Below are 9718 nucleotides of genomic sequence, written 5' to 3' on the forward strand. Positions count from 1 at the left end.
ATGTAAGGGGAAAAAATGTTTTTAAAGATATATGGGTAATGAGAGGGAATACAACTTACCAAATATTGAATCATATTATAAAGGCATAAGTTGAGAGGCTGGCACAGAAATAAACAGATCCCAAAAAAGAAAAATCCATGTATAAATGGGTATTCTATACGTAATAAAGATTAATAGTTTAAATCAGTGAGGAAAAGCAGATTAATTAAAAAATGTTGAAATCATATTTTTCACAGTATTTGTTAAAATTGATTTAGCAGTTTTTATTATTGTTATTTATTTTTTTCCTATCTTTTTTGGTGTTTTTTTTTGGCCATGCAGTGCAGCGGCTTGCAGGATTTTAGTTCCCTGACCAGGGATTGAACCGGGGCCCTCAGCAGTGAAAGCATGGAGTCCTAACCACTGGACAGCCAGGGAATTCCTTATTATTGTTATTTAAGTGGTATTAATTGAAAGTTCACAAGTGCTGATCAATATTTCATCTTAATTCTATATAAATCAGTGGCAAAAAACATCATTTTAAAAATGAAGAAACAGGGAATTCCCTGTTGGTCCAGTGTTTCACTGCTATGGGTCCAGGTTCAATCCCTGGTCAGGGAACTAAGGTCTCACAAGCCATGTAGCATGGCCAACAACAACAAAAAAATCCTGTGGTTTTTTAAATTCATTTTTCCAGGACTTAGCTGATGATTGTCATTTAATAGGCACTTAATAATTATTTGTTGAATAATAAAATGGGTGACAGACTAAATATGTTCTGCATTATACTTTAAAGCAATTTTTTCAGACTCCTAATGTATACTGAATCACTCTATATTGTTTTACTACCATTCCAACTTTCTCCCAAATGTACCCAATAGCTTAAACACCAATTCCCAAGTTAAACATTTAATATCTCTATTCTCATTACTATTCGGTCCTCCATAAGAAGTGTTTGAAACTGTATTTTGATAGTTGGAAGTAAGGATTTCAGAGCAATTGTGTATGCACACAAACTACAAAGGGCTAATGCCTACTACTTGTGTGCCTACAGTGCATGAAAAATACACAAGTAAGGGCCACTTTCTCCAACTTCAGACTCTACTCTACCTTGTTCCAAAGGATGAAACTTTACTTTCTAGCTCATTAAAGCATATTATACAGAGACTGGAGAGAGAATGAAGGGGATGAAAAGAATTTGAGCTTTGTAAGTAGACAATCCTGCTGTAGAATTTGAGCAATTTATTTAATCTCCTTTAACCTCAGTTTCCCCATCTGCAAAATAGTGCTAATAACAGGTCTGCGGAGATTTAAATAGATGATTATCAAATCGTCAGGATAATGCCTGGTCCTAGTAAAGGCTCAAATATTATTATTAAGTTTTCATCTGGATTAAATGAAATGGTACATAATAATTAGCTATTATTAAATGAGGTGGTGTATTATTATTAGATAATAAAAGGTAAAAGTCTTCCTTAACTTCGTTCAGGGGTATTGTTCCAATGCTTAAACCTTAGTTCAGCAAAGGAATTTCAAAATCTAGAACTAAGTTATGGTTTGGGGGTCTGCGTAACGAAGGAAGCTTCTCTCTTCTTTCCTTGGGAGAGGTGTATCAGAGACTAGAGGAGAATATTCTGGGGGAAGGGTAAGGAAAATATCAAGGACCTACTTTCTCTGGCCCTTTGTGATCCACTAGGTCAGCTCGTGTTACTCTCCTTTTCTTCCCTTTGTATATTTTAAAGCTGCTCTGAGTAACACGACCCGGAAAGAGAGCACAATAGCAGGGAATGAGGAATGAGGCAGTAACTGGCAGCTCAGTGATAATGTCTGCAAGGTACCTAAAACCAGAGCAGATGCGAGGAGACAGGCCATTATTTTGGAGGATTATAGATAATGAAAACTCTGAAGATTGCTAAAGAGTTAAGAGAAATACTAGTTTTTCAAGGAAGATGGGCAGAATGTCGCCCTATTAATCATAAACTGGTGAGATAAACCAGGATTGCCTAGGTAACTACTATATACTGTAACAGATTATTTAAGCCAACCAACAGTAACCACCCAGAAGAGATTTAAATACAGTAAGGCAAAATTCTGATGGTTTAAAGAGAACAAAGCCTACTATACTAATTAATTAACTTTTATGATGGTGTCAGGCCATTAGCGATAATGAGAAAACATCGTATTTCATGTGTTTGGACTTTGGTGAGATGTGATTCTTTCTTCTTGTCAACACATTAGGACCATATGGCCTAGGATCCAGTATTATAAATTAGAAAGAAAACTGACTGAATATCTTATCCAAATGGTTAAAAGTACCATGGATGCCGAAATGTGCCAGATGGGGTTACTTAAGGATCAGTTCTAGGGTTTTTTAATATACTTATACGTGACAAGTATGAGACATTGTAGAAAACCAGCAGGAGTTTCTACCCACTCCAGCACCCCTGAGTCAGTGCTCAGCGATAAAAATAGCCCAACCAAGGTACACATTCTTAACCCAAAACCATATGTCTGAAACAAATATGTAAGAGGTGGCTAATACACAGACATATGGAAAAAATAAAAAGTTGGGTTGAGGAGAAAAGAGGAAGAGGCAGAGTGGTAAAAAAAAAAAAGTTCAAATAATGTAAAGTGTTCTAATTAGCCATAAAAAGAATACAAAACATGTATTTCTATAGATACAAATTATTCTTTTAATATTAATTGTATCTTTTTTTTTTTTTTTTTTTTTTTTGTGGTACGCGGGCCTCTCACTATTGTGGCCTCTCCCGTTGCGGAGCACAGGCTCCAGACGTGCAGGCTCAGCGGCCATGGCTCACGGGCCCAGCCGCTCCGCGGCATGTGGGACCCTCCCAGTCCGGGGCACGAACGCCCATCCCCTGCATCGGCAGGCAGACTCTCAACCACTGCGCCACCAGGGAAGCCCATATTAATTGTATCTCACAAAATAATAAATGTTAAAACAGGACACATACCGGAATTCCCTGGCAGCACAGACAAAAAAAAAAAAAAAAAAAAAAAGAAAAAGAAATAGAAAAAAAATTAAAACAAAACAAAACAACAGGACACATGACAAATCATACGAAAGCAAAATTATTAATCTGATGTTAAATTGAAGGGCACAACATTAAGAGGCAAATGAATATTCCTTTTCTTTTAGAAACTTTCAGGGGTGATAGAAATGCTCTGTTTTTTAAATAAATTTATTTATTTATGTACTTATTTTTGGCTGCATTGTGTCTTCGTTGCTGCATGTGGGATTTCTCTAGTTGCAGCGAGCGGGGGCTACTCTTTGTTGTGGTGCACGGACTTCTCATTGCGGTGGCTTCTCTTGGTTGCGGAGCACGGGCTTCAGTAGTTGTAGCACACGGGCTCAGTAGTTGTGGCTTGTGGACCTAGTTGCTCCATGGCATGTGGGATCTTCCCAGACCAGGTCTCAAACCCATGTCCCCTGCATTGGCAGGAGAATTCCTAACCACTGTGCCACCAGGGAAGATCAAATGAATATTCTTCTAAATAAAAACTGAGGCAAAAAGGAAATTAAAAATACAGTAAAAATATTTGGTAAATAATTGATATGAAAACAGTATCACAAGATAGGCCTCTGCTAAGTCAGAACTCACACTTGTAGGTTAATTTATGATTTTGTGTTTATCATCAAAATTAAAAAAGAGAAAATAAGCACTGTATTTTTCATTGAAAAAAATACCCCAAGGAGGGGAAAGGGGGTGGTGGGCACAAGCCCCATAAAATTAATCTCTCTTTCAACTTAGCCAAGGCTATCTTAGCTGTTATAGAATATATAAACATAAATGGGATTCTTATGTACTGCCAATAACTAGTTTGGGAGAAAAAAATTGTTTTAATCGTATTGGCAATGGCATCCAAAAGAATAAATTACCCAGGAATAGAGATGTGTAAGAATGTTTCTCCTATAGTACACACTCATTTTTTTAAACTGTAAAATATTAACATGTATAAAGAAATATCCTGTATTTTTTTTAACTCAGCAATAATTATCAATAACATTAGCTCCAGATGATTTGGTTTAAAGTAATTTAATCACTATAGCAAATGAGGAATTCCATGGTGGTCCAGTAGTTAGGACTCGGTGCTTTCACAACTGAGGACCAGGTTTCAATCCCTGGTCTGGGAACTAAGATCCCACAAGCCAAGCGACCAGAAAAAAAAAACCAAAAAATCACAAGTGAGCAAAATGACAAAGTGATCAAAACATATTTCCAGTAATTTTAAATTTCACACACGTGATGCCCCATTTAGCAATTTCTTCATACATCGTTTAAAATTTTTGTCTGTTTCAGAATTTTTTCAGATTATTTTTGCTTTTCTTTCCAAGTATTTACAGCTGCTCTGAACTATTTAAAATAGTGAAGTTTGAAAGTAATCTAAATATTCAAAACTAGATGATTTGTGATATGCCTGTGTAGCACAAATTTATGCAATCAATAAATTAAAATGTGGTTGCAAAATTGTACATTTTGAAATGAAAACAAAATAAAATGTATATAATGTCTTTTCAATTTAAAACATTGTGTGTGTGTGTCTTTGTGGGAGCAGAAAAGAAATTAGGAAGATAGATGCCACTGCCTTAACAGAGGTCATGATTGCTTTTTCTTTCTTTCCCTGTCTTTCTTTCTTTCTTCCTTTCTTTCTTTCTTTCTTCCCTTCTTTCAAAATATTTATTTATTTATTTGGCTGTGCTGGGTCGTAGTTGTGGCATGCGGGATCTTTTAGTTCCCCACATCTTTACCAACACTTTTCTTTTTATAATGGCCATACTAGCAAGTATAAGATGATATCTCATTGTAATTTTGATGGCATTTCCTTGATGATTAGTGATGCTGAACATATTTTTATATACCCATCGGCCATTTGTACGTTCTCTTTAAAGAAATATCTATGTATAGGGCTTCCCTTGTGGCGCAGTGGTTGAGGGTCTGCCTGCCGTTCAGGGGACACGGGTTCGTGCCCCGGTCCGGGAAGATCCCACATGCCGCAGAGCGGCTGGGCCCGTGAGCCATGGCTGCTGAGCCTGCGTGTCCGGAGCCTGTGCTCCGCAACGGGAGAGGCCACAGCAGTGAGAGGCCCGTGTACCACAAAAAAAAAAAAAAAAAAAAAAAAAAAAAAAAGAAATATCTATGTATTAAGTTCTTAACCCATTTTTAAGTTGGATTATTTGGATTTTTGCTATTGAGCTGTAGGAGTTTCTTCTATATTTTAGATACTATTTCTTTTTCAGATATATGGTTTGCAAATATTTTCTCTCAGTCCATAGGTTGTGTTTCACTCTGTTGATTGTTTGCTGCACAGAAGCTTTTTAGTTTGACATACTCCCATTAGTCTATTTTTCCTTTCATTGTCTGTGCTTTGGTGCCATATGCAAGAAATCATTGCCAAGACAAATGTTATGAAGTTTTTCCGCTAAGCTTTCTTCCAGGAATTTTACTTAGTTTCAGGTCTTATGCTTAAGTGTGTTGGTGTAAGCGACCAGTTGCATTTTTTTCATGTGGATATTCAGTTTTCCATTATCATTTTTTGAAGAGACTATCCTTTCCCCATTGTATACAATACATCTTGGCACCCCGTCAAAGATCATTTCAATGTATATGTATGGGTTTATTTCTGGGTTCTCTATTCTATTCAATTGGTCTATATGCCTGTGTTTACACCAGTACCATGCTGTTTTGATTAGTGTACCTTTGTAATATGTTTCGAAATCAGGGAGTGTGGGGTCTCCAGCTTTATTTTTCTTTATCAAGATTGTTTTGGCAATATAGAGTCCTTTATGGTTCCATGTGAATTTTGATTCTCTTCAATTTTACTAAATAAATTGAATTTATTGAGTCTAAAAGGAAGGACTATTTAGGTCTCCCTAAATGACAGAAACAAAATATAATTACAGCACATGCTATTTTGTGTAATTTTCTCACCTCGCTAGACCTTGGCAAAGATTTTTAAAATTAATTTCTATTGAAATATAATAGACAAATAAAATTGTAAAATATTTTAAGGGTACAACACGATGATTAGATACAGCCATTGACATTTTGATAGGAACTGCACTGAATCTGTAGCTTGCTTTGGGTAGTATGGACATTTTAACAGTATTCATTCTTCCAATCCATGAACGCAGGATGTCTTTTGATTTATTTGTGTCTAATTTGTTTTAGCAGTGTGTCATAATTCATTGAATCATTCTATTTCAGTAGATGTTTTGTTTTTCCCAATTGTCCTCTATTATAATTAACATTTTGAGTAACATCTTTGTGCATGTATCTTTACTTTCATTTCTGATTACTTCTTATGATAGATTTAAAAAATAAGATGACTGTTCCAAAAGCTATAGCTATGTTTAAGATTTGATTCATGATGTCATATTGCTTTCCCAAAAGTCTTTTTCAGACTAACTTTCTATAAGCCAAGTGCATGCCCATCTGCCCTTATTGTTTAAGTCATGGAGATCTGGGGGACTGTATGTTAGCTGCAGTAAAACCCAGTGTATCCTGAATGTTACTTATGACTTTAGAAAAGGTTTAGATTACAGCACCAAAATGATTAAGGTTTGGGAAGACTTTTTATGTTTTTTGAAACTTCACAGCATAAGATAAAATCTAAATTGAATCAAAAGCTTTGTATTGGGGAACTAGCAGAAATTTTATAACGATTTCAAATGTCTATTGGGAACTCTGAAATGGAAAGTCAAGAGACATTTTGTGAAGCAGATGAAATGAAATTGGTTATGTCAAATAATATCACTGAGTGTTAAATTCTGCCAAGTAGGGAGAATTTACATGATAAATGTTCCTTTGAATCCCATTTGAAATTCTAGAGCCTGAAGTAAAGATGATTCTGACTATTTTGGTATAGGTAATATAACTTAGTTGTTAATAATAGGTCCTTTACTAAAATTCTCAAAACCCAAAGTCTCTAAAAACCAAATAAATAAATAAATAAATAAATATATATATATATATATATATATTTTTTTTTTACATTTGGCCCAAACTAGTTGGGTACCAAATTCAGACCTGAAGTGAAATCAAACTACATAGAGTCCTCATTTGTTCCACTCCATGTGAATTAACAAGTTTAAGTCAGATATATTCATTTCTTTGCTTATGGGGAGGTTCCCAGACTCTGCTGAAAATGTTATATAAATTTTGGTAAATGCTCTCCTTTACTTTTGTAAAATCTGAAGAATTCTGAATTCCGAAACATATCAAACCTCATGGTTTTCTGGTAAGGGATTACATACTTGTAATTGTTAAGATTTTTAAATAATGTGTACTGTGTGCCAGATTATTCTAAGGGCTATATTTATTTTACCTTAATTTATCTTAAAAATACTTATGAGAAAGATATAGGGGTTATTTCCATTTTACAGATGAGAAAACTGACACACACAAAGGTGAAGTAATTTACAAGGGGTGGAGCCGAAATTCATATCATGGCTCCAATTAGACAGCTGGACTAGCTCAGCTGGCTTTTGAATCAGAGTGCAAGGCTAACTTAGCAATAAAATCGGGCTAGTTTAATTACCACTCACACTCAGTTTTCTCATTGTAAAATGAGAATAATATGATTAGCTAGCTTACCTGATTACTATCCAGATTAAATAAAACAAGTAAATGACTTAACACAGTGGCACATAGTACCTACTCAATATACCTGTGCTGTTGTTATAAATGTTGGTCACTTTAAGTCAACCTGAACTGTCAGTCTCAATGGGAACCTTGAAATACTTCAAAGCAACTTAGAATTTGCATCAATAAAAAAGTAAAATATCTGTTTGGACTACCTAGGAAGACACCTGAAAGAAATATGAAATCAAATGAAATCCAAATGAAACCAAAAGTTTTGCTTGTGCTATGGTTTGACCTGTAGAACAGTATTTAACACAGAGTGGGTAATCAATAAATATTTCTTGAATGAACAGGGTTGTAAAGTTATAAAGAGGCAGCCACATGCTTCAAATTGTGAAATGATGATATATGATGGTAGATAATAAAAATGTTAATGGGTTCATTGGCTTCCTACAAATAAAGAGTAGAGTCCACAGTCTATATTTCATTAGAGTTGTGCTGAAGATCCTGCCATACTTGTCTGGCAAGACATCTAACAAAGAATAAAAGAACAGAGCTTTGCTTTCCATTTCAGTCCCTCAGGCTACAAACTGGCCAAGATGGGGGAAGAGGGGCACTTGGGTGAGCAGAAGTGGGTCAAATGAGGCTGAATTTTAAATATGATTGGAAAGCTCTGGGTTCTGCCTGGGATGTCCTTAAGAGATTAGGCAGGGGGATTTGATATGAGTTCAAGTCATTTAGAAAGATATAAGCTTTATGTTTATACTATATTGAGGGGACACTATCTAAAACTAGCTATGTGTATTTTTCTAACAAAAGGGCTTTGAAAAACTTTGAGCCTGTAGAGAGTTTAAGAACCCATAAGATACTTCAGAAGAAAATAATTTATAATATATATGAATCACCTGGTAGTAACATTAGTAACAAATACATTGTGTACCAGAACTGTTACATTATTTGTTTCACTTAATTTTATCATGCTAGAAATACCACTTGTGAATTGTGATTAATGATTTATAATAAAAGCAGTAGAGCTTTCTTTCCCCGAGAGCAACTCACCTACCCAGGCCACATTGATCACTTAATCACTGCCGGTCAATTTATTGGGAGCAAATAAATAGCCTGTTTTGGAAAAAGAAAGCCAAAAACAGTAGAACACCCGAAGTTATGTCCCTTCAGTTTGTGCCTGAAAAAAGCTCCTACTTATATTTCAAGACCAGTACAGATAAACAAAATGAAAAGGCAACTTACGGAATGGGAGAAAATATTTGCAAACCAAATATCTGACAAGTGATTACTATTCAAAATATGTAAGGGGGCTTCCCTGGTGGTGCAGTGGTTGAGAGTCTGCCTGCCGATGCAGGGGACACGGGTTCGTGCCCCGGCCTGGGAAGATCCCACATGCCGTGGAGTGGCTGGGCCCGTGAGCCACGGCCGCTGAGCCTGCACGTCCGGAGCCTGTGCTCCGAAACAGGAGAGGCCACAACAGCGAGAGGCCCGCGTACCGCCAAAAAAAAAAAAAAAAAAAAAAATGTAAGGAACTCATACAGCTTAATAGCAAAACAAGAAATAATCTGGTTTTAAAATGGGCAAAGGACCTGAATAGACATTTTTCCAAAGAAGGCATACACATGGTCAACAGTACAAGAAATGGTACTCAGCATCATGAATCACCAGGAAAATGCAAATCAAAACCACAATGAGGGGCTTCCCTGGTGGCGCAGAGGTTAAGAATCTGCCTGCCAATGCAGGGGACACGGGTTCGAGACCTAGTCCGGGAAGATCCCACGTGCCGCAGAGCAAGTAAGCCCGTGCACTACAACTACTGAGCCCATGCACCACAACTACTGAAGCCCGCATGCCTACAGCCCGTGCTCCACAACAATAGAAACCACGACAGTGAGAAGCCCGCGCACCGCAACGAAGAGTAGCCCCTGCACAGCAATGAAGAACCAATGCAGCAAATAAATAAATAAATAAATTTTATTAAAAACACACACATACACACACACTGAGCTATCACCTCACACCTGTTAGAGTCACTATTATCAAAAAGACAAGTGACAAATAAGTGCTAATGAGTGTGTGGAGAAAAGGGAACACTTGGGCACTGGTGGTGGAAATGTAAATTGGTG

The sequence above is a fragment of the Stenella coeruleoalba genome (genome assembly GCF_951394435.1).
Source record: "Stenella coeruleoalba genome assembly, chromosome: 11".
NCBI classification, from domain to species: domain Eukaryota; kingdom Metazoa; phylum Chordata; class Mammalia; order Artiodactyla; family Delphinidae; genus Stenella; species Stenella coeruleoalba.